This window comes from Heterodontus francisci, chromosome 3 (assembly GCF_036365525.1).
Source record: "Heterodontus francisci isolate sHetFra1 chromosome 3, sHetFra1.hap1, whole genome shotgun sequence".
NCBI classification, from domain to species: Eukaryota; Metazoa; Chordata; class Chondrichthyes; order Heterodontiformes; family Heterodontidae; genus Heterodontus; species Heterodontus francisci.
In genome coordinates, this window is record NC_090373.1 from 151,705,507 (window position 1) to 151,732,369 (window position 26,863).

Sequence of the window (26,863 nt, forward strand, 5' to 3'; positions counted from 1 at the left end):
AGTGGCGTGCCGCAGGGATCGGTGCTGGGCCCTCTGTTGTTTGTCATATATATTAATGACTTGGATGTGAATGTAGGGGGCATGATTAGTAAGTTTGCAGATGATGCCAAAATTGGTGGTATAGTGGACAGTGAAGAAGGTTGTCTAAGGTTACAACAGGATATAGATGAACTGGGAAAGTGGGTAAGGGATTGGCAAATGGAATTTAACACAGACAAGTGTGAAGTGATGCATTTTGGGACGTTAAACCAGGGCAGGACATATACAGTGAATGGCAGGGCCCTGGGGAGTGTTGTTGACCAGAGAGACCTTGGGGTGCAAGTACATAGTTCCCTGAAAGTGGCAACACAGGTAGACAGGGTGGTGAAGAAGGCGTATGGCATGCTTGCCTTCATCGGCTGAGGCATTGAGTACAAGAGTTGGGATGTCATGTTATAGTTGTACATAATGTTGGTTCGGCCGCATTTGGAGTACTGTGTGCAGTTCTGGTTGCCGCACTACAGGAAAGATGTGATTAAGCTGGAGAGGGTGCAGAAAAGATTCACAAGGATGTTGCCTGGTTTGGAGGGCTTGAGTTATAAAGAGAGATTGGGTAGACTGGGTCTGTTTTCCCTGGAGCGAAGGAGGCTGAGAGGGGACATGATAGAGGTATATAGAATTATGAGAGGCATAGGTAGGGTAGATAGCCAGAGTCTGTTTCCCACGGTAGGGATGACTAAAACTAGAGGGCATAGATTTAAGGTGAGAGGGAGGAGGTTTAAAGGGGATGAAAGGGGTAAATTTTTCACACAAAGAATAGTGGGTATCTGGAATGAGCTGTCTGAGGAGGTGGTGGAGGCAGGAACAGTAGCAACATTTAAGAGGCATCTGGACAGGTACTTGAATGAGCAAGGCATAGAGGGATATGGAATTAAAGCAGGCAGGTGGGATTAGTATAGATAGGCATTATGGTCGGTATGGACGCGGTGACCAAATGGCCTGTTTCTATGCTGTACGACTCTATGACTCTATGATTCTAAAATCCAATTTTAGATTCTGTAGGTCTATGCACAGACTTTCAGTAAGGGAGCTCTATTTTGGGATCCCAATTACGAATAAAAGCCATGGCCAATTTCTCTCCATTCCAGGAATAGTAAAGGTGATTATAATATTTCTGCCAAGGTCTGACAGTTTCAAGCCTGGACTCATTCTGAGACAATCAGCACCACACTGCATGGTACATTTATCCATTGAATTATTCTGTTTCTTTCCTTTCTCTTTTCTTTCCATTTTCTTTCTCCTCTTTTTCTTTTCTCTTCCTATTGTAATCACATGGATAAAACTGGCTGCAGTAATATTCCTTATGTATGACAATAAATTAATATATTTCAGCTTTGCTTAGTCGCAGAAAGTATGTTTTATTTTCAAAATATTTCCCTTGAAATCTGATTCTTTCATATTCACTTACAGACAATTAAATTGATTTATATAAAATATCTTTCTTACATCATTTTAACCATCAACATCTGGGGCTCACCATTAAGCAGAAACTCAACTGGACCAGCCACATGCATGCCACGGCTACCAGAGCAAGTTTGTATTCTGAGGTGAGTGACTCAACTCCAGACTCCCCAAAGCCTTTCCTCCACCTGTAAGGCACAAGTCAGGAGTGTGATGGAATACTCTCCACTTGCCTGGATGAGTGCAGCTGCACTCTAGACGTTCGATACCATCCAGGGCAAAGCATTCCAGGGATTGCCACCCCAAGCACCACCTTAAACATCCATTCCCTCCCCTACTGGTGCACTGTGGCTTCAGTGAGTACTATCTGTAGGATACACTACAGCAAGTTGCCAGGGCTTCAACAGCAGCACCCATGACCTCCACAACATAGAAGGACGAGGGAGTTGTGTTTTATTGCTCAGTGATTGACTGCTCTGTGCTGTGTTTGTCAGACTGCTCACTATGCTGTCCATCAGCCCTGAGGGGGCATGGTTCTGTCATGCTCAGAAGGAGCCATGATGGAATAAACAATGAACTGGAGAAATTATGAAATAAAATAAACAACTGTTAAACTGAACCACAAGAAAATGGGCACAGACAAATCTGTTCAGGTAACCCCTCCTGTACTGTCAATAAACAAGGCTATCTGCAAAGATGAAACTCATTAGCTGCATTTGAATTAGCTCTGGGGAAACCCCATTGAAATTGAAAGGAGCCCATTATATTTTGATGACTCCTACTACTGGAATGAACAAACAAAGACTCTGTAAGACAGACTGACTCCACAGCCCAAACCAAGATGAATAGGTGTGAAGTGGGACTATTATAACAGTCCCCATCCAGATGCCAGCAGATAACAATGGTTTCCATTTCCTCGACCATTGTGTGGTCAAACCAGGAGTGAGGGCCCTGTGTTACCTGACAGACTCAAATGTGATGGATTTTTATCTTAAAAGATATCCCTCTGGAGAGAGAGGGGAGATCAAGCAAAGACCACAGAAAGCCATGATCCAGCCAAAGGCTGTCATATCAATCCAGCTAAGGAAGACGCCCTCCTCATGATACTACACTTCAAATTGTTACAAGTGCTTCTATATTTTTAAGTGTTTTTTATTTGAGGACTCAATTGGTTTATTTTGGGCAAACTGAAAAAAACTCCATGGATTTTTTTTTTACCGGGGTCAGTCAGTGGTCTGGCTTTGAAAACAAACAGTTACTGGAAGGCATCTGTTTTCAAATAATTACCTCGCAGGGGTTGTTTTTGGGGAAGATGTTTACAGCGAAGTGACAGGTCTAGATTTAGAGAGGTCAGGAGGTTTGACTCTTGTGACATTGTTTATGGCTTCGCTTTGGACAGTGAGTTGGGGTATGGACAATGGTTTGAACACACAAGAAATTGGAGCAGAAGTAGACCGTATGACCCATCAAGCCTGCTCCACCAAAAGCAAGACTGTTGAAGAAAACTTGCCAAGAAGATCAAATCACCCTAACTCAGTCTGTTCCAGCAGTTTGAAAAACCCTGCCAGTTTTCCATCTCTCAAGGAGCTGGAAAGCAAGTGTAAGAAGCAGACTGAAACTGTTGCTGCATTCCTCCTGTAAGGCCTGTCTCTGAAACCTTTGTTGCTGAATTTCTCCTGGAAAGCCACCCAAACTGATCTTCAATGTCGCCTGAAAAGAATTGTTCCAGGAAGATCCTGGTGACAGCCGTCTATGCCCATTTGGGACACCAAACCAAAACAAAGGACATCTTTCCATATCTTCTCTATCTTCAATAATTAGCAAGTATTTAACCCAAGTGTTTTTTGTCTGTTTTGTTTTTGTAATAGAGCTCTAAAATGCAAATCCCTTTTATTTTTCCGGTTGACTGTTCTGTGTGTTTGTGTGTGTGTGTGTGTGTGTGTGTAAGGGACTAAGGTAAAAAGGGAACTTTTATATTTTGATTTGTGTGCTTATGCCTTGCTTCATTACTGATTAAAACTTGTTTTATAATAAGCCAATAATTTTTTTGTTTATTAAAGAAACCTGGTTGGTGTGTTTTATTGTGGGAAAAATAGAGTATGTAATTGAATGTATTGGTAAGTGGGAAAATTGAAATATATGTTTTGATCTGTGGAGAAGTGGAACCAGAATAAACAGTGTACACCTCCTGCCTCGGTCATAACAAAATTACTGCAGAATTATCACCTCTGGACTGAAGTTTTAACCACCAGAAACCTATAACACATTAGCAAGTTCACGACTGCAAACATTCACGTCTGCAGCTTTGAAAAGACTTTCCTCCCAAGAAGATTCAATGGGTTTCTGTGAATCACAAACTCTTACGTCACTTGGGACTTTAATTGCGTCTTACCCTTTCCCTTTTATCTATGTATCTTTATGTGTGCATAGGTGTGAATGTGTGAGTGAGTGAAGGTTGTGAACAATTTAGGTTTTGCTGTTTAAATAAAAATGTAACCTTCCTTTGTTTAAAACATGTCATTTGTCTGTTTTTTTGACCCTAACAAATACTCGGGGACTGACATACCATTTTAACAAAACACTGTCTGTGGTCAATTGGGAGGTGAAAAGTGGAGGCCACCCACACCACTTACCACCTGTCCATAATATTTCCAAAAGTGAAACGAAGACAGATGTGGGCAGTCAGCTTGAATAAAGCCCTGTCCACACACACAGAAATTGTGAGTCTAGTTTCTTCATGCTATGAAAGATAACAGTGGGAAGCAGATGCATGAAACACCATCACATTTAAGTTCTCCAAATCACACCTACCATCCTGACTTGAATATGTATCACCATTGCTTCATTGTTGCTGTGTTAAAATCCTCAAACTCTAATCCCAACAGCACTGTGGATGGATACGCACAACATGGACTGCAGGAGTTCAAGAAGATGATCCACGATCACCACCTTCTCAAGGTGCAACTAAGAAAGGGCAATAAGTTACTTGCCAGTGATGCCCATATTCAAAGAATGAATGAAAAAAAAATAGAATTCTCAGCTATTTAAAATAAGTTGATTAAAATAAATGGACAATCACTCTATTAAATTAGCAGACAAAAGAACATCATACAGATCAATTTGTGGTTAGGCTTCCCATCAGGCAGAAGTCATGTCTTGTTGTTTAACTCTCTAATTCAGAGATCATCCTAACCAAAATCAACAGGAAGCTTCTTGGGTAAAGGTTGCCTGTCATTGGTAAATCACACATGGCCATTTGAAAGTATGTTGTGTTATTGATACGATCCAAATTTCATAAAGCAGCAGTAAACTATAGAGGTATCTATTTCTGGCGATACTGGATTTTCTGATCAGTATCAAAAAGGAGGAGGTGTTGGGTGTCTTGCAAAGCATTAAGGTAGATACGTCCCCAGGGCCTGATGGGATCTACCCTAGAATACTGAGGGAGGCAAGGGAAGAAATTGCTTGGGCCTTGACAGAAATCTTTGCAGCCTCATTGGCTACAGGTGAGGTCCCAGAGGACTGGAGAATAGCCAATGTTGTTCCTTTGTTTAAGAAGGGTGGCAAGGATAATCCAGGAAATTATAGGCCGGTGAACCTTACGTCAGTGGTAGGGAAATTATTAGAGAGGATTCTTCGGGACAGGATTTACTCCCATTTGGAAACAAACAAACTTATTAGCAAGAGACAGCATGGTTTTGGAAAGGGGAGGTCGTGTCTTACTAATTTGATTGAGTTTTTTGAGGAAGTGACGAAGATGATTGATGAGGGAAGGGCGGTGGATGTTGTCTATATGGACGTCAGTAAAGCCTTTGACAAGGTCCCGCATGGCAGACTGGTGCAAAAGGTGAAGTCACACGGGATCAGAGGTGAGCTGGCAAGATGGAAACAGAACTGGCTCAGTCACAGAAGACAGAGGGTAACAGTGGATGGGTATTTTTCTGAATGGAGGGATGTGACTAGTGGTGTTCCGCAGGGATCAGTGCTGGGACCTTTGCTGTTTGTTGTATATATAAATGATTTGGAGGAAAATGTAGCTGGTCTGATTAGTAAGTTTGCGGACGACACAAAGGTTGGTGGAGTTGCGGATAATGATGAGGATTGTCAGAGGATACAGCAGGATATAGATCGGTTGGAGACTTGGGCAGAGAAATGGCAGATGGAGTTTAATCCGGACAAATGTGAGGTAATGCATTTTGGAAGGTCTAATGCAGGTGGGAGGTATGCAGTAAATGGCAGAACCCTTAGGAGTATTGACAGGCAGAGAGATCTGGGCGTACAGGTCCACAGGTCACTGAAAGTGGCGATGCAGGTGGATAAGGTAGTCAAGAAGGCATTCGGCATGCTTGCCTTCATTGGTCGGGGCATAGAGTATAAAAGGTCTGCACAGTGGCGCAGTGGTTAACACCGCAGCCTCACAGCTCCAGCAACCCGGGTTCAATTCTGGGTACTGCCTGTGTGGAGTTTGCAAGTTCTCCCTGTGTCTGCGTGGGTTTTCTCCGGGTGCTCCGGTTTCCTCCCACAAGCCAAAAGACTTGCAGGTTGGTAGGTAAATTGGCCATTATAAATTGCCCCTAGTATAGGTAGGTGGTAGGGAAATATAGGGACAGGTGGGGATGTGGTAAGAATATGGGATTAGTGTAGGATTAGTATAAATGTATGGTTGATGGTCGGCACAGACTCGGTGGGCTGAAGGGCCTGTTTCAGTGCTGTATCACTAAACTAAACTAAAAATTGGCAAGCCATGTTGCAGCTGTACAGAACCTTAGTTAGGCCACACATAGAATATTGCGTGCAATTCTGGTCGCCACACTACCAGAAGGACGTGGAGGCTTTGGAGAGGGTACAGAGGAGGTTTACCAGGATGTTGCCTGGTCTGGAGGGCATTAGCTATGAGGAGAGGTTGGAACAACTCGGATTGTTTTCACTGGAACGACGGAGGTGGAGGGGCGACATGATAGACGTTTACAAAGTTATGAGCGGCATGGACAGAGTGGATAGTCAGAAGCTTTTTCCCAGGGTGGAAGAGTCAGTTACTAGGGGACATAGGTTTAAGGTGCGAGGGGTAAAGTTTAGAAGGGATGTGCGAGGCAAGTTCTTTGCACAGAGGGTGGTGAGTGCCTGGAACTTGCTGCCGGGGGAGGTGGTGGAAGCAGATACGATAACAACTTTTAAGAGACTTCTTGACAAATATATGAATAAGATGGGAATAGAGGGATATGGGCCCCGGAAGTGCAGAAGGTGTTAGTTTCGGCAGGCATCAAGATCGGCGCAGGCTTGGAGGGCCGAATGGCCTGTTCCTGTGCTGTACTGTTCTTTGTTCTTTGTTCTGATGGAGCTATTAGCTGTCAGAGGAGCAAGCTACTCTTTGGATATAACAAATGGTGAATCAGTTAAGTAGCTCAGGGCACTTGACAGGAAATAGAAACCAACCTGAACATTCCACCTCTTTGTGACCTAGCTGCAGCACTGGTAATTTTGTTTTTTATATTGACCTCACCAGGCCAGCCAAACTTTGAGAACTCACTATAACCTTTTATTGGCAGTGTGTACTCAGCATATATGGCTGTTACAGTTTCTTGACCCTCACATATTCTTGTAGTATTTTGATATAACGGAGACATGGACGGCCGGTGGGTCTGATACCAGAAAAAAGAAAGAAAAGATTGCCAACACCTTGTCTACTCTACAATAAAAAAAGAAACCTGCAAAGATGAAACGTGAAAGGAAAATATAATAATGAAGTGGTTTAAACCATGGTGAAAAGAATTGAAGCAGACACCTTGGAATAGATATTTAGAACAAGTCTCAGATCACACAGTGGTCATTCAATCTGTTTTTATCATCCACCTGACTGTTAGTCCTGACCCTGGGTGAGATCTTTTGGATGTCTCCATCTAAGCAGCTTTGACTTCCACTTTTAAAGGAGTGTGGCTTTCTGCTCAAAACAGGTCACTTTCCATTGCTACAACTTCTGCAGTAGGATATCCAGGACTTCCTCAGAACAGGAGGTTTTTCTTTCTGGATTCCTGCTTGGGCGCACATGCCTTTGACTACCTTTATCTGTAACTGGTCATAGTTGTTCTCCAGGAAGCATAACTTAAAATCGTATTATCATGCAGTACAGAAGGTAGCTTTTCAACCCATTGTGCCAGTGTGGGCTCTCTGAAAAAAAACTGTCTTATTCATCCACTCCCCTGCTTTTATCCCCATTGCCCTTCTAACCCAACAAAATCTCCCCTGCCCTTTAATTCCAAGCAGCAGCCCTTTAAACCTAGCAGATTTTTCACTTGGCAGGCAATCACACTGCTAGCTAGGTGCTTTATGCATAGAGATCCTATCGACTTAAGAAGGAGGGGCTAGCTTCCTTACATTCAGCACAAGCCATGTGCAGGCAAACCCCAATGCTGCTGACATTACAAGAATGAGACTAGTTTAAAGCCTTATTCCACATTCAAACTCACCACAAAGATCTCATGGTATTTCTGATCATCACAAATGATCTTACTAACTGCATGGGCTGAACTACTTTGTGGAGGACTGCCAGTAGGCAGTATTTAGCCAAATGGCAACACAGGGTACTTTAGCAAGATGGAATTGCACAGCGTTTATTTGAAACTCCAGAGGTAGACGGTGAATGTGTTCTAAAGTAACGCACTCATTTATACAGTAATCCTGATTTCGGTTAACATTTATGCACTTCACATGTGCTGTACTGCACCAGATATAACTTTATATTTGTTTTCAACAACAATATTGAATAATTTAATAACTGTGAAGATTAATAATGGCAAAGATACCCATGTTGGTATGTACCCACCATGGCATTGCACATTGACATTGTTTGACAGTATGTTTACTGTTTTATATATAATATACCATATATATTTCCCACACATCCATGGCTCAACTGTCCCATATGGGCTGATTTTACTTTTCACATCCTCGGAAGAAGGTTTAGGATTCCTGACATGTTCCTGGCCCAGTTTCCTCAATGAGGGGTTGTTAAGAATTCAGGGTGGGCTCCTAGTCAGCTTGTGCCAGAAACTAGGAGAGCAACACTGCCCTAGAGAAAAAAATCTGGCAGTGTTGTAGTGGGAAAGCTTGTCAGCACCCAAAAAGACAGGAGCAGAAGAGCACTGAAGGTGAAGAAGGGACTGTTTTCGGGTCTGAGCCTTGATGAGAGGGGGAGATGCTTACTAGAAGGCCCCTTCCCCCAAGAAGGGAATCAAGGGGGCCTTTGAACATTGCCCTAATGATAACGCCAACCCCTACATCCTTGGTGTCACAAAGGGCAGTTGGTGGCACTTGAGTATGGCAGGGAGATGGTACAATTTACTGGGTCCTTCTTGCTATAATATACTTGCAGCAGATGGAAAAGAGATGTCTCCCCACCGCAGAGCACCTCCTCCCCATCCACCCCCTCCCCATGCCCCCCTGCAACCTCCAGTCATTCCAACATGGATAGGGGATGAAAACAATGTAGATTGAAGCCAGGAGGAGCTGGTGGGTCTCACTGCCCCATTTTCCTGCTGTTTTTGGTGGTGTCTTTACTGATCTGGGATCGGATAACAGAGGAAACTCATGCCGATATCTTTATTATAATTTTATAATAAATGAGAGAAAATGTTGAATATTCCTCTTCTGTCCGGATGTGTCACAAGTTGCATGGTGCTTGGCATTGGCAACCACCTTCCTTTGCGTCAGGTATGGCTCCATCCATTGAAGAATTTTTTAATTTTTCTCTCTGGTTGTTTTCTATAGGCCACCAACGAGTGGGAAAGATATCGAGGAACAAATTTGCAAGGAAATTACAGAGAGGTCCAAGAACTGTAAAGTAGTTATAGCGGGGATCTTTACTTATCCTAGTATAGACTGGGATAGTAATAGTGTAAAGGGCAGAGAGGGGGAAGGATTTCTGAAGTGTGTTCAAGCATTTTCTTGATCAGTCTGTTTATGGCCTAACGAGGAAAGAAGTATTGCCAGGTCTGGTTCTGTGAATGAGGCAGGACAAGTGGATCAAGTGTCAGTACAGTAGGGAACAGTGACCATAGTATCAGAAAGTTTAGGTTAGCTATGGAAAAGGACAAGGAGCAATCCAGAGGAAAAATAATTAATTAATTGGGGAGGGCCCACTTCAGTGGGGTGAGAACAGATCTGGCCCAGGTAAATTGGAATCAAATATTGGCAAGCAAAATGGTAATGGAACAAATGGCTGCCTTTAAAGAGGCAATAGTTTGGGTACAGTCGAGGTACAGTCACATGAGGAGTAAGGTAGGACAAAAAAAGCCAGAGTTCCTTGGATGATGAAAGATATAAAGGGTGGAATTTTATAAGCCCACCGACGCGGGGGTCATAGCGAGGGGCCTGGAAAATCCTTCCGGGAGAGGCCTGCCCCGGGCCTCAATGCCGGGAAAGCCCATGCCATTTTACTGGCAGTGGCAAGGCCTCATGGCAGCCTCCCTGCCGCATGGCGACAGAGACTTTATTTAAATATGTTAATTAAATTAAAATGAATGTATTATGACTTACCTTGTAGTGATGGCTGTCCCATACCGATATTCCGGCCAGTTGCCAGAAGTCCCACACATCCCAGGCGGAACACTGTTGGGGGGGGGGGGGAGGAGTGAAGTTTTCACGGCAGTGCGGAGCGGCAAAAATGAACGCTATTGGCTGAGGGGATGGTGGGAAGGGGTTGAAGGTTAAAGTTAAGAAAGTTCGGGTGGACGGTCATGATCGGAAATTTACTTTTTGTAAGGGAAAAGGACATTGGAGGGGGGTGGGATAGGGAATTGAAAGTGTAAGTAAAGTTTTATTGATATTTGTTGGAAAACCTGTACCTTTAAACTTTAAAATGCAACAGAAGGGCTTGAAGCCTTTTAAAAATGGTGCCGGCGCCTGCCTGGTGGCGCCGGATGCATTGCTGGGGACGGAATGGCCACCCCCTCTACGTCATCGGGGGCAGGCATTTCACCTCCTCCATGTAAATGAGCTGCCGCGTGAAATATCGCAGCAGCTTAGCGGCGCACAAGTCACGTGTGTGCTGAGCCTTTTTTGATGCTCGCCGCTGAGATTGAAATTCAACACAAAGAGTAAGATGAAGCAGAAAAAAGGTACATATGACAGATGTCAGTTTGATAATGCTAGTGAGAACCAGGCTGACTATAGAAATTTCAGAGAGGAAGTGAAAAAAGAAATAAGGGAATTTAGAGTATGAGAAGATACTGGCAGCTAACATAAAAGGGAAAGCAAAAGTCTTCTATAGGTAGTAAAATGAGGAGTGGGGACGATTATGGATCAAAAAGGGAGTTAACACATGGAGGCTAAAGTTCTAAATGAGCACTTTGCACCTGTCTTTACCAAGGAAGAAGATGCTGCCAAAGTCATAGTATAAGAGATGATAGTTGAGACACTGAATGGGCTAAAATTGATAAAGAAGAGTGTCTTGCAGGCCCCCACCTGCCAAGAATGAGGCATATTAATTTTGTCATTTAAATATTGATTTTAAATTGTTACTGACTTGTTAAAAGAAAATCACCAGACACATGGCTGGAAAAACATTTTTGCGTACTAACAGACAGTGCTTGGAAGGACAAAGGGGCTATTCCCTGCTCCAATTTAACCCACAATGGACTTTGAGCACCGGGTACTGTGTGTAAGAAGAGACATTCCAGGGTTGGCTAAGACAAGAGAATCTACAAATGGACATGGTCAGACCAGCTTGTCACAGACTAACCTGCTTGGCAACCTGGGTTTTTCTGAATTGTACAAAGAGTTTGAACTGAGAAAGACTGAGGCTGAACCTCGAATACCGTGTACAGTTTTGGTCCCTGTATTTAAGAAAGGATATATTGGCATTGGAGGCAGTTCAAAAGAGATTCACTAGGCTGATTCCTGGGATGAAGGGGTTGACTTATCAAGAATGGCTAAACAGGTTAGGCCTTTATTCATTAGAGTTTAGAAGAATGAGAGGTGATCTTATTGAAACATATAAGATTCTGAGGGGGCTTGACAGGGGAGATGTTGAGAAGATGCTTCCACTAGTGGGGGAATCTCGAACTAGGGGACATAGTTACAGAATAAGGGGACACTCATTTAAAACTGAGATGTGAAGGAATTTCTTCTCTCAGAGGGTAGTGAATGTCTGGAATTCTCTACCCCTGAGAGTTGTGGAGGCTAGATCACTGAAAGTATTTAAAGAGCAGGGAGATAGATTTTTTTCTCCAAATAAGATAAAATAAATAAAATAAATATTGGAGAGTTGAGGGCTATGAGGAGCTGGCATGAAAGAGGAGTTGAGGTCTGGGCCAGATCAACCATGATCTTATTGAATGGCGGGGCAGGCTTGAGGGGCCAAAGGGCCTACTCCTGCTCCTGTTTCTTATGTTCTTATGTTGTTATGATTGTTTGCACCTGGAGTCAGAAGACCTCTCTTGTCTGCTCCCATCTCTTTCTCACAAGCCTCTGGACCCACTAAGGACACATGAACTTCAAGAGAGAAACGTCTCCTACATCGAACAAGGTTTAAGAAGAATGCTGGGCCCCAACAAAAAGCAAGATCTACCTGCAATCAAGGGCTTTACAGTGAGCTTGAAGAACAGTAACCAAAACCATCTTCAGATATTACCTCAAACTTTTCCACTTTATTTCTTCTGCTCTTTTCTGTCTCTATCTGCACGTGTGTATCATGTATGCATGTTAGCATAAGTGCGTTACATATTCGTAGCAGTTAACCGAATTAAAGTTTAAGTTTAATAAAGCTCAACCTTTTTTCTTTAAACATAAGAAAACCTGTTTGACTAGTTTCTTTGCTTTAGAATTGGAAGTTAGTGAACAAGGATTCACTAAGAGGGAGCGAAAAAAAATGGTCTGTTTAAAATTAAACCCTGTTATGGTAAGACCAGATAAAGGCTGAGAGGAAACCCCTCGATCCCTTCCTCACTTGATCATAACAGGAGGCATTAGAAAGGCTGGGTGCACTTAAAGTTGATAAGTCAGCAGTACTGGATGAGATACATCTGCAGAAACTGAGGGAAGTCGGCTAAAAATTGCGGAGGCACTGGCCATAATCTTCTAATCCTCCTTAGATACAGGGGTAGTGCCAAAGGACTGAAGAATTGCAAATGTTACAACTTTGTTCAAAAAAGAGTGTAAGTGTTACGACCAGGTGAGGAAGGGGTCTCAGGATCCCCCCCCCCTCTCACTCCTTCCCTGGTTTGGCCGTAACAGGGTTTATCTTTTTAAACACAATGATTTTAGCTTACAGTGGCGCAGTGGTTAGCACCGCAGCCTCACAGCTCCAGCGACCCGGGTTCAATTCTGGGTACTGCCTGTGTGGAGTTTGCAAGTTCTCCCTGTGTTTGCGTGGGTTTCCTCCGGGTGCTCTGGTTTCCTCCCACATGCCAAAGACTTGCGGGTTGATAGGTTAATTGGCCATTATAAATTGCCCCTAGTATAGGTAGGTGGTAGGGAAATATAGGGACAGGTGGGGATGTGGTAGGAATATGGGATTAGTGTAGGATTAGTATAAATGGGTGGTTGATGGTCGGCACAGACTTGGTGGGCCGAAGGGCCTGTTTCAGTGCTGTATCTCTAAACTAAACTAAACTAAACCTCAGTGAGCCCTTGCTCACTGCACTCTAATTTCAATTGTAAATGTACCAATCTGACAGGTTTTCTTGAGTTTAAACAAGAAAGATGTAAATTTATTAACCTTATCACTCTAACCCAGTTAAAATTGCTAAACTGCGCAATGCATCCACGCTCACATGCATACAAGAGGCACAGAGACATACACAAATAGATAGAGAGGGGAAGAAAGAATTGGAAGGTTGAAGTAAAGTTGGTAATAAACGGAATGCAAATACTGGCTTATAATGTCTTTAATTGAAGTCAAAGTCTTTGAGTTCTTGCTGGGGGCCACATGCACAATTTCAGGCTTGCTTCTCTGGTTCCAGTCGGCCGAAGGGAGGTTTCAACTAAACTAAAAGCAAAATACTGCAGATGCTGGAAATCTGAAATAAAAACAAGAAATGCTGGAAATACTCAGCAGGTCTGGCAGCATCTGTGGAGAGAGATGCAGAGTTAACGTTTCAGGTCAGGGACCCTTCTTCAGAACTGGAGTTCTTCTCTCTCCACAGGTGCTGCCAGACCTGCTGAGCATTTCCAGCATTTCTTGTTTTTGTATTATATATTATATTAGGGAGGTTTCAACTGTTTGCTTGGTGGTTGTCTGTAAAGTTCTGCAGTCTTAAGGTTTGGAAGCTGCCACCATGGTTTTCCTGGGACTTTGCTGTAGAGAGAGAGAGAGAGAGAGAGACTTTTCTCTTCCAGTCCAATTGCAGTGTCTTTGCTTTCTCTGAGACAATTCAAAAACCTCAGTCTTATCCCAGCAGGTAGGTCATGTGACCATCTCTTTGTTTGAAACAACAGTTCCTGGAGAGGTGCTGCAATTTCAGTCTTTCAGAATTACTCAGTGGGGGCTGGAGTTTGTCTCTTACAAAGTCAAAGGGGTGTCGATGTCTTTTGATTACCCCTACTGGCAAAACCGATCTCGCTAATTGAATCAGGGAGCACTCCCATTGTTCCAACTAGACTGGTACTTCTATCTCTCAGCCAGCCTTCGTCTTCTCAAAATGCAAATGTGCTTGGCCATTTTTTAACTGTTCAGTTCTGCTTTTTAAAAAGTTATTTGCAATATCCAGTAAGTGTTTCAAGCAGTGTTCCATATAACAAAATTCCATTGAGGCACGTGTGATTTCCGTCAAAGTAAGGATAAGCCCAGCAACTTCAGGCCAGTCAGTTTAACCTTGGTGGAGGGATAGTATTTAGTAATGATAATCTGGGACAAACTTAACAGTAACTTGGACTTCTTAAGGAAAGCCAGCGCCAATTTGTTATAGGAAAATCATGTTTAACTGACTTGAGTTCCAAAAAGCATTTGATAAACTGCCGCATAATAGGTTTGTTAGCAGATTTAAAGCCCATGGATTAAACGGAACAGTGGCAGCATGGATACAAAGTTGACTGAGTGAAAGGAAACAGAGAGCAGCAATGAAAGGTGGTTTTTCGGACTGGAGGAAGGTATACACTGGAGTTCCCCAAGGGTCGGTACCAGGACCGCTGCTTTTCTTGATCTTTATTAAGACTTAGACTTGGGTGTGCAGGGCACATTTTCATAATTTTCAGATGACATAAAACTTGGAGGTATTGTGAATTGTGAGGAGGATAGTGAAAGACTTCAAGAGGACATAGACAGGCTACTGTTATAACAGATGAAATATAATGCAGAAAAGTATGAAGTGATACATTTTGGCAGGAAGAACAAGGAGAGCTAATATAAAATAAAGGATACAATTCTAGATAGGGTACAGGAGCAGAGGAACGTGGGTGTATATGTGCAGAAATCATTGAAGGTGGCAGGATAGGTTGATAAAGTGGTTAATTAGGCATATGGGATCCTAGGCTTTATAAGTAGAGGCACAGGGTAAAAAAGCAAGGAAGCTATGGTTAACCTTTATAAAACCTGGTTTGGCCTCAACTGGAGTATTGTGCCCAATTCTGGGCACCGCACTTTAAGAAGGATGTGAAGGCATTAGAGAGGGTGCAGAAAAAATTTAAAAGAATGGGTCCAGGGATTTCAACTATCAGGATGGATTGGAGAAGCTGAGATTGTTTTTTGAGAAGAGATTTGATAGAGGTGTTATTCATTTATTCAGAGATACAGCACTGAAACAGGCCCTTCAGCCCATTGAGTCTGTGCCAACCAACAACCACCCATTTATACTAATCCTACGTTAGCCCCATATTCCCTACCACATCCCCACCATTCTCTTACCTACACTAGAAACAATTTACAATGGCCAATTTACCTATTAACCTGCAAGTCTTTGGCTGTGGGAGGAAACCAGAGCACTTGGCAGAAACCCACACAGTCACAGGGAGAACTTGCAAACTCTGCACAGGCAGTACCCAGAACTGAACCCAGGTCACTGGAGCTGTGAGGCTGTGGTGCTAACCACTGCACCATTGTGTTCCAAATCATGAGGGATCTGGATAGAGTCTTTCTTTCTTTCTTTGGCCTCCTTATCTCGAGAGACAATGGATACGCACCTGGAGGTGATCAGTGGTTTGTGAAGCAGCGCCTGGAGTGGCTATAACGGACAATTCTAGAGTGACAGGCTCTTCCACAGGTGCTGCAGAGAAATTTGTTTAGTTTTTTAGTTTAGTTTAGAGATACAGCACTGAAACAGGCCCCGTCGGCCCACCGAGTCTGTGCCGACCATCAACCACCCATTTATACTAATCCTACACTAATCCCATATTCCTACCACATCCCCACCTGTCCCTATATATTTCCCTACCTATACTAGGGGCAATTTATAATGGCCAATTAACCTATCAACCTGCAAGTCTTTAGCATGTGGGAGGAAACCGGAGCACCCGGAGGAAACCCTTGTCGGGGTTGTTGCACAGTTGGGTCTCCCCTTGCGCCTCTGTCTTTTTTCCTGCCAACTACTAAGTCTCTTCGACTCGCCACATTTTAGCCCCGTCTTTATGGCTGCCCGCCAGCTCTAGCGAACGTTGGCAACTGACTCCCACGACTTGTGATCAATGTCACAGGATTTCATGTCGCGTTCGCAGACGTCTTTAAAGCGGAGACATGGACGGCCGGTGGGTCTGATACCAGTGGCGAGCTCGCTGTACAATGTGTCTTTGGGGATCCTGCCATCTTCCATACGGCTCACATGGCCAAGCCATCTCAAGCGCCGCTGACTCAGTAGTGTGTACAAGCTGGGGATGTTGGCCGCCTCGAGGACTTCTGTGTTGGAGATACGGTCCTGCCACCTGATGCCAAGTATTCTCCGGAGGCAGCGAAGATGGAATGAATTGAGACGTCGCTCTTGGCTGACATACGTTGTCCAGGCCTCGCTGCCATAGAGCAAGGTACTGAGGACACAGACCTGATACACTCGGACTTTTGTGTTCCTTGTCAGTGCGCCATTTTCCCACACTCTCTCTTGGCCAGTCTGGACATAGCAGTGGAAGCCTTTCCCATGCGCTTGTTGATTTCTGCATCTAGAGACAGGTTACTGGTGATAGTTGAGCCTCGGTAGGTGAACTCTTGAACCACTTCCAGAGCGTGGTCGCCAATATTGATGGATGGAGCATTTCTGACGTCCTGCCCCATGATGTTTGTTTTCTTGAGGCTGATGGTTAGGCCAAATTCATTGCAGGCAGCCGCAAACCTGTTGATGAGACTCTGCAGGCACTCTTCAGTGTGAGATGTTGAAGCAGCATCGTCAGCAAAGAGGAGTTCCCTGATGAGGACTTTCCGTACTTTGGACTTCGCTCTTAGATGGGCAAGGTTGAACAACCTGCCCCCTAATCTTGTGTGGAGGAAAATTCCTTCTTCAGAGGACTTGAACGCATGTGAAAGCAGCAGAGAGAAAAAAATCCCAAAAAGTGTGGGAGCGAGAACACAGCCCTGTTTCATGCCACTCAGGATAGGAAAGGGCTCTGATGAGGAGCCACCATGTTGAATTGTGCCTTTCATATTGTCATGGAATGAGGTGATGATACTTAGTAGCTTTGGTGGGCATCCAATCTTTTCTAGTAGTCTGAAGAGACCACGTCTGCTGACGAGGTCAAAGGCTTTGGTGAGATCAATGAAAGCAATGTAGAGGGGCATCTGTTGTTCACGGCATTTCTCCTGTATCTGACGAAGGGAGAACAGCATGTCAACGGTCGATCGCTCTGCACGAAAGCCACACTGTGCCTCAGGGTAGACGCGCTCGGCCAGCTTCTTGACCCTGTTCAGAGCGACTCGAGCAAAGACTTTCCCCACTATGCTGAGCAGGGAGATTCCACGGTAGTTGTTGCAGTCACCGCGGTCACCTTTGTTTTTATAGAGGGTGATGATATTGGCATCGCACATGTCCTGGGGTACTGCTCCCTCGTCCCAGCACAGGCATAGCAGTTCATGTAGTGCTGAGAGTATAGCAGGCTTGGCACTCTTGATTATTTCAGGGGTAATGCTGTCCTTCCCAGAGGCTTTTCCGCTGGCTGGAGAATCAATGGCATCACTGAGTTCTGATTTGGTTGGCTGTATGTCCAGCTCATCCATGACTGGTAGAGGCTGGGCTGCATTGAGGGCAGTCTCAGTGACAGCATTCTCCCTGGAGTACAGTTCTAGGTAGTGCTCAACCCAGCGGTCCATTTGTTTGTGTTGGTCAGTGATTATGTCCCCTGATTTAGATTTGAGGGGGGCGATCTTCTTGATGGTTGGCCCAAGAGCTCTCTTCATGCCATCATACATTCCTCTGACGTTTCCGGTGTCAGAGGCCAGCTGAATATGACTGCATAGGTGTTGCCAGTAGTCGTTTGCGCAGCGCCTGGCTGTTCTTTGTGCAGTGCTTCTGGCTGCTTTAAGTGCTGCGGATGTTAAATCGCTGGGGGCTTTCTTGTAGTTCAACAGTGTAATGCGCTTAGCGGCTATGACAGGTTCCAGCTCTTCATTATGAGATTGAAACCAGTCTGCATTTCTCTTCGCACTTTTGCCGTAGGTGGTCAAAGCTGACTCATAGATGGCGTCTCTGATGTGGGCCCACTTGGTCTCAGCATCCCCTGTGGGAGTGTTTTGAAGGGCTGTTACAAGTGAATTTGGAAATTTTTGTAACAGCTGTGGGTAAGAAATTCTGCTCCTGTTGATGCGCGGGTGGCCTTCTGCTTGGAATGATGCAACTTCTTTGGAATATCGGGAGAAACTGTTGGCAGAAGGGTTACATAGGGAGAAACTGTTGGCAGAAGGGTTGAGAACCAGGGGACACTGATTTAAGATGAATGGCAAAAGCGCCAAAGGTTACAAGAGGAAAATCTTTGTAACGTACTGTTTGGTTGGGATTGGGAATGCACTGCCTGAAGTAGAGGTACAGTCAATCGTGGCTTTCAAAAGGGAATTGGATAATTATCTGAAGTGAAAAAAGTTTGCAGGGCTACAGGGAAAAGGCAAGTGAATGGAACTCGCTGAGTTGCTCTTGCAGAAAACTGGCATGGACATGATGGACTGAATGGTCTCCTTCTGTCCTGTAACCATTCTGTGATGCTATGTTTCAATGATGCTCCACGAACCTATGATTTGCTAAAGCTTCCTGGTACTATGCTCAGTTGAATATTGCCTAGACGTTGAGGGCGGCTTTCCTACATCTGTTCTGGCACTCAACTCTTGATTCCATTTTGGTTCGAGCCTGTGATGAAGTCTGCATCCAAATGTTTGTGGCAGGAGGTGGTGGCGTGGTGCTACTGTCACTGAACTAGCAACCCAGAGACCCAGGATATTCCTCTGGGAAAATGTGTTTGAATCCCATCATGCCAGAAGGTGGAATTTGAATTCTAATGATGGCCATGAAACCATTGTCGATTGTTGCAAAAACCCATCTGGTTCACTGATGTCCTTTAGGGAAGGAAATCTGCTGTCCTTACCTGGTCTGGCCTACATGTGACTCCAGACCCACAGCAATGTGGTTGACTCTTAAAATGCCCTCTGAAATGGCCTAGCAAGCCACTCAGTTGTCCCTAACCGCTAAAAAGTCAATAAGGAATGAAACCGGATGGACCATCTGGTATCAACCTAGGCACTGGAAGCAACAATGGCAAACCCAGCCCTGTCGACCCTGCAAAGTCTTCCTTACTAACATCAGGGGGCTTGTACCAAAATTGGGAGAGCTGTCCCACAGACTAGTCAAGCAACAGCCTGACATAGTCATACTCATTGAATCATACCTTACAGACATTGTCCCAGACACGACCATCACTATCCCTGGGTATGTCCTGTCACATCGGCAGGACAGACCCACGAGAGATGGTGGCACAGTGGTATACAGACGGGAGGGAGTTGCCCTGGGAGTCCTCAACATCAACTCCACACCCCATGAAGTCTCATGGCATCAGGTTAAATATGGGCAAGGAAACCTCCTGCTGATTGCCACCTACTGCCCCCCCTCAGCTGATGAGTCAGTACTGCTCCATGTTGAACACCAATTTGAGGAAGCACTGCGGGTAGCAAGGGTGCAGAATGTACTCTGGGTGGTGGACTTCAATGTCCATCACCAAGAGTGGCTTTGTAGCACCATCACTGACCGAGCTGGCCGAGTCCTAAAGGACATAGCTACTAGACTGGATATGCAGCAGGTGGTGAGGGAACCAACAAGAGGGAAAAACATACTTGACCTCATCCTCACCAATCTGCCTGCTGCAGATGCATCTGTCCATGACAGTATTGGTAGGAATGACCACTGCACAGTCCTTGTGAAGACCAAGTCCCATCTTCACATTGAGGAGACCCTCCATTGTGCTGTATGGCACTAAAACCGTGCTAAATGGAATAGATTTCGAACAGATCTAGCAATGTACAAGTGGGTATCCATGAGGCATTGTGGACCATTAGCAGCAGCAGAATTGTACTCAACCACAATCTGTAACCTCATGGCCTGGCATTTCTCCCAACCTACCATTACGATCAAGCCGGGGGATCAATCCTGGTTTAATGAAGAGTGCAGGAGGGCATGCCAGGAGCAGCACCAGGCTCCACAAATATCCCCATCCTCAATGATGGGGGAGCCCAGCACATCAGTGCAAAAGATAAGGCTGAAGAATTTGCAACAATTTTCAGCCGGAAGTGCCAAGTGAATGATCCATCTTGGCCTCCTCCTGACGCCCCCAGCATCACAGATTGCAGTTTTCAGCAAATTCAATTCACTCCGTGTGATATCAAAAAACGACTGAAGGCACTAGATACACAAAGGTTATGGATCCTGACAACATTCCGGCAATAGTACTGAAGAACTGTGCTCCAGAACGTGCCTTGTCCCGAGCCAAGCTGTGTCAGTGCAGCTACAACACTGGCATCAAACAGGCAATGAGGAAAATTGCCCAGGTATGTCCTGTACACAAAAAGCATGACAAATCCAACCGAGCTAATTACCGTCCCATCGGTCTGCTCTCAATCATCAGTAAAGTGATGGAAGGTGTCATCAACAGTGCTATCAAGTGGCACTTGCTTAGCAATAACCTGTTCGGTGACACTCAGTTTGAGTTCCGCCAGGGCCACACAGCTCCTGACCTCATTCCAGCCTTGGTTCAAACATGGACAAAAGAGCTGAACTCAAGAGGTGAGGTGAGAGTGACTGCCCTTGACATCAAGGCAGCATTTGACCGTGTATGGCATCAAGCAGCCGTAGCAAAACTAAGGTCAATGGGAATCAGGGGGAAATCTCTCTGCTGGTTGGAATCATACCTTGCACAATGGACAATGCTTGTGGTTGTTGGAGGTCAATCATCTGAGCTCCAGGACATTACTGCAGGAGTTCCTCAGGGACTTGGCCCAACCATCTTCACCTGCTTCATCAATGACCTTCCTTCAATCATAAGGTCAGAAGTGGGGATGTTCGCTGATGATTGCACAATGTTCAGCACCATTCGCGACTGCTCAGATACTGAAGCAGTCCATGTAGAAATGCAGCAAGACCTGGACAATATCCAGGCTTCGGCTGATAAGTGGTAAGAAACATTCGCACCCACAAGTGCCAGGCAATGACTATTTCCAACAAGAGAGAATCTAACCATCTCCCCTTGATGTTCAACGGCATTACGATTGTTGAATGCCCCACTATCAACATCGTGGGAGTTACCATTGACCATAAACTGAACTGGAATAGCCATATAAATACCGTGGTTACAAGAGCAGGTCAGAGGCTAGGAATCCTGCGGTGAGTAACTCACCTCCTGACTCCCCAAAGCCTGTCCACCATCTACAAGGCACAAGTCAGGAGTATGATGGAATACTCTCCACTTGCCTGGATGGGTGCAGTTCCAACAACACTCAAGAAGCTCAACACCATCCAGGACAAAGCAGCCCGCTTGATTGGCACACGATCCACAAACATTCACTCTTTCCACCACCAACGCACAGTGGCAGCAGTGTGTACCTTCTACAAGATGCACTGCAGCAACGCACCAAGGGTCCTTAGACGGCACCTTCCAAATCCGCAACCTCTACCAACTAGAAGGACAAGGGCAGCAAATGCATGGGAACACCACCACTTGCAAGTTCCCCTCCAACTCACACACCATCCTGACTTGGAACTATATCGCCGTTCCTTCACTGTCACTGGGTCAAAATCCTGGAACTCCCTTCCTAACAGCAATGTGGGTGTACCTACCTCACATGGACTGCAGCAGTTCAAGAAGGCAGCTCACCACCACCTTCTCGTGAACAATTAGGGATGGGCAATAAATGCTGGCCTGGCCAGCGATGCCTACATCCCATGAAACAAATAAAAAAAAATCCCCAATTGAGCATTGGTGAGCATGTCATGGATGAGAAGTTTTAGCTTGATGGTACTATTGATTACTTGTTTCATCAATTTGCTAATGATTGGGAGGATGCTGACAGGGCAATAAGTGCCTGGGTTAGATTTATCCTGCTTTCTGTGAATAGGACATGTATGGCAATCTTTCACATTGTCAGCTGTATACCAATGTGAACTGCTTCACTGGAATAGTTTAGCTCAGGTGTCAGCTGGTTCTGGTGTGTAGGCCTTCAACACTGTGTCCAATGAACTCAGTCATGATTTAATTTCATGTGAATTAAATTGAATTGGCTATACAATGGAATCTAGGATGATGGGCACCTTAGGAGGAGTCAAGTGGGATTGTTCATTTGGCACCTTTGGTTAAAGACGTTTGCAAGCACTTCTTACTTGTCTTTAACATGTTGGCTCTGCCGTAGTTGAGGATCAGAATGTTCATGGAGCCTCCGCCTCCCAATAGTTGCTTATTTGTCCACCACCATTCTTCCTGGATGTTGTAGGTTTACAAAGCTTTGCCCTGATCCATTGATTGAAGGTCTTCAGGCTGTCTATATCCTGCTGCTATTGGTATGCCAGCTGTCTTGTGCTGTAGCTTCACTAGGTTGATACCTCATTCTAAGGTGATTCTGGTTCTACTCCTGGCATGCCCTTCTGCACTCCTTATTGAATGTAGGCACAGTGGCGCAGTGGTTAGCACCGCAGCCTCACAGCTCCAGCGATCCGGGATCAGTCCTAGGTACTAGGTGCGGAGTTTGCAAGTTCTCCCTGTGTCTGCATGGGTTTCCGCCGGGTGCTCCGTTTTCCTCCCACCTCCAAAAGACTTGCAGGTTGATAGGTAAATTGGCCATTGTAAATTGCCCCTAGTGTAGGTAGGTGGTAGGAGAATGGTGGGGATGTGGTAGAGAATATGGGATTAACGTAGGATTAGTATAAATGGGTGGTTGTTGGTCGGCACAGACTCAGTGGGCCGAAGGGCCTGTTTCAGTGCTGTATCCCTAAATAAATAAGTAATCTCATATAATCACTCATTCTTCTTGCCTTGGTGGTGATGGAGAAGTGAGCAATGTACAGGAACATGAGGTTGTAGATTGTTTTAGTACACAAGTCTGCTGCTACTCCTGGTCCACCATGTCTCATGTTGCCAGATCTGCCCTGAGCCTAAATTGTAGTTAAAGGTCAAGCCTCGAGTCAAGTGCCCCCTTTTCTCACCTACCCACCCTGGACCTCATGAGTGCTTCTCTCTCTAGTGTCCCTTGGCCATCTAAATGCAGCCAATTGACATCGGGTGGGCCTGCTGCTCTGCCTCCCCATTCATCATAATGTCCTTTGCTACTGTTGAACATGGCTAGCTTTCTCTATCTCAGGATATTGTATATTTCCACATCACCCAGTCACTGCTCTCTGATGGGCCTCTCTCCTTTTGGCTTCCCTATATTTTATAGTCCTTCTTGTTTCCTACCCTGTTTCTGTTTCTCAGGCTGTTCAGACACACCTGTTGCCCTCTGGGCCAATCCTTCTCTGATGTTTCTCTGCCTTATGTACATTTGCTTCACTCTGTTTGGTAGCTGGACCTAGCTTACCTGCTTTGATTTGGCTAGCTTCGTCTTTGATTTCACTTTCTTTATCCTGTAACCTTCAACCTGAGCTTCCCCACCATGGCTGCCACGGTCCCGGTTTTATTTTATTTACTGTCCCTCTGTATCAGTGCTCCATGGCTCCTCAGACCCAGTGTGATTTTATGTATATTTTTAAAAAGGTGATCTATCTGTTTGTATTATAAAAAAAGCACTCCACTTCACGTCCTTTTATTCATCACCAAAACATCACTGCATCCTTTACCAACTAACCCCTGCCTCCATTTCTTCCCACTCGAACATTCAACTTCCTAATAAGCGTTGACACAGATGATCCACCAAATGAAATAAGACAATCTTGCCTCTGAGTCAGGAGGTTGTGGGTTCAAGTCCCACGGCAGTGACTTGGGCACAAAATCTAGACTGATACTAATGCTGGACTGTTGGAGGTGCTGCACTGTTGGAGGTACTGCCTTTTGGTTAAACTGAGGCTCAGTCTGCCCTCTCAGGTGGGTGCATAAGATCCCATAGCACTATTTTGAAGAAGAACAGGAGCGTCCTTCATGGTATGCTGGTCAACATCTATTCCTCAACCAACATTACTAAAAACAAATTAGCTAGTCATTATCACATTTCTGTTTGTGGGACCTTGCTGTATCAAATCGGCTGCCGCGTTTCCTACATTACAACAGTGATTACACTTCAAAAGTACATCATTGGCTGTATAGTGCATTGAGATGTCCCGAGGTCATGAATGACACTACATACAGTGGCAGCAGTGTGTACCATCTACTAGGTGCACTGCAGCAACTCACCAAGGCTCCTTCAACAGCAGCTTCCAAACCCGCGACCTCCACCACCTAGAGGGACAAGGGCAGCAGATGCATGGGAACACCACCACTTGCAAGTTCCCCTCCAAGCCATACGCTATCCTGACTTGGAACTATATCACCGTTCCTCCACCGTCGCTGGATCAAAATCCTGGAACTCCCTTCCTAACAGCACTGTGGGTATACCTACCTCACATGGACTACAGCGGTTCAAGAAGATGGCTTATCACCACCTTCTCAAGGGCAATTGGGATGGGCAATAAATGTTGGCCTAGCCAGTGATGCCCACATCCTGTGAAATAATAAAAAAAGCATAAATACAAGTTATTTCTTCCTTTCTTTACTTTGTACAAATGTATTTAAGTGATACAGGGAGTTTGGACACTCCAAGGATTTTCTTCACTTTTTCTACTATGTTTTCTAATGAGGCCGGGATTTGCAATACAGTACTTATCCTGTCTACTTCCCTTTTCAAATTGTTCCATATTTACAATAACCTGCCAAAGTTTTTGAATGTTTTGTCGTGACATTTGGGAAATGAGCATAATTTCATCCAACTGCTTGATGTTGTTACGGCAGCAGTGGGCACAGTTCCAGTTGGCAACAGTATGTGAATCCAGACAAATTATTTAATCAGCAGTTTTCACACTTTTACTATCCTACTTATCCAGCCATTTAGAGAGAAAGTTGTATGTTTTGACTCAACCACTGAGCTCTCTGAGCTGCCATTTTGTTCTAAAATCCCCAAGGTATTTCTCTGTCATTTTTTTTCAGTTATTTCATCTTTTAGTGCAAAATGCATTAGAGACAAATTTTATTCTGATACCAAAAGAGAAATGATTTGCAAGAAATGAAGAGCAAATCTGATTCCAATGATCCGTCAAATTGCTAATGGGTTTTGTAGCAGCTGTGATATTCTGATATTTTCCTTGATGTCCTGCAAATTTATATTATCTTGTACTTGTGCCTAATTTTGCAAACTGACTAGGTTTCTTGGAGCTTATACCACTGATCTAGTCTCTCACTCAATGCCACCATGCTACACTGGGTACCACAGGCTGCCTACCGGCAAAGGTGAAGGAACTGTAGCTGGGCTCCACTCTATACCTGGTTTCACATGTTTTAATGGGAGTATAGCTGTCTTTTTTTTACCTATAGCAATTGGCTAATATACCTTCCTTAAGCAGCATCACTAAGACAAGTTATCTGATTATTATCATGTTGCTGTTTGTGGGAGCTTGCTATGCGCAAATTGGCACTGCTATGGTTCCTACATTATAACAGTGACTACACTTAAAAAGTGCTTCTTTGGCTGTAAAGCATTTTGGGACATCCTGAGGATATGAAGGGCTCTATATAAATCCAAGTATTCCTATTTTTCCTTTTGATTGGATACAGTTATAGAATTTATGATAGATGATTTCTCATGTCTGGATGTGCAACAGGATAGTGATGCTTAGCATTACCTTGTTCCAAGCCAGGGAATGAAGTAATTGGGCAACTGGGAGTTTTAGAAAAGTGGGAGGGGGGATTAGGTTGGGAGCAATGCACAGCATGAGAAGAGAAGAACGTGTTAGGGAGGCGGGAAGTAGAGCAGAAGACCATTTATAGTGCTATTTCAAACACAGATGGGAATAAGACTTTGTAAGGCTGTATGCAAAGCATAGAGTTTTGTGTGTAAGTTTTACGATGCTGACCATATTTTTTTGCATACTTGTTTTACTAATAATGCTGGCCCCAAAGATGTGTGAAACACAACTCCAACAGTAACACAAGGATTGTATGTGCTGATGCCCTCCTGTGCTTAACCAGTCAAGAGTTTACGAGGGAGTAGTGGAGGTGTGCCTATTTTGTACAGGACTGGTGGGTGCCTGCACTATTACAGATGAAAGTTGAGTACCTGCCTATCTCATGCTGCCATAAAGTCTGGCACCTGGCCAACATTTTGGGGGGTGGGATGGGGTATAATTGGACCCAGCAAGGAGAAGGGGGAGGAGATAGATAAGAGGGTGAAGGAAAGAAGAAATGGGGATGGTAAGGGGGAAATGATTGGTGGGGCAGAGAATGAGAGGATGGGAGTAGATGAGGGTGGGGAAGAGGGATGGGAAAGGTGGATAGAAACATTGGGAGAAGACAGTGAGAGGGGAGTGGAAAAAAGGAGGACAGGAGGGGGAGTGGAAGGTGCTCAGTAGGGAAGATGGCTGTACCCTCTTTAGTGGTGACTATTGGACTGGTCGCTTTTTGTACAAAGTAAATAGTCTGGTTTCCCTACATAAAATTATAAATCCCTCTCTAAGACCCTTTGCCAAAGGTGCCCCTGGTGGGACATGCTTTGTATAATGGATTTGCCTCATTTGCTAGACTTATACTACACCCAAATAATCAGAGATGCAAAGCATACCCGGTGCATGCCTAAAACATTTAAATTACCTGAACTTGTAAATATGGGTGGATTCAGATCGTTCTGGTGGACAGAATGGAGAAAAGAAAATTGGCCTCTCAAAGTTCAAATTTCCGTTGTTGAGCAGCCTAACCAGTGGGCCTTAAAAGACTGTTGGAGGCCACTTGATAAATGGCTCAAAACCACTTCAGCTTTTGTTTTTTTGGAGTTAGGAATAGCATTCCAAGAAAATATTCTGATTTGTCTTTC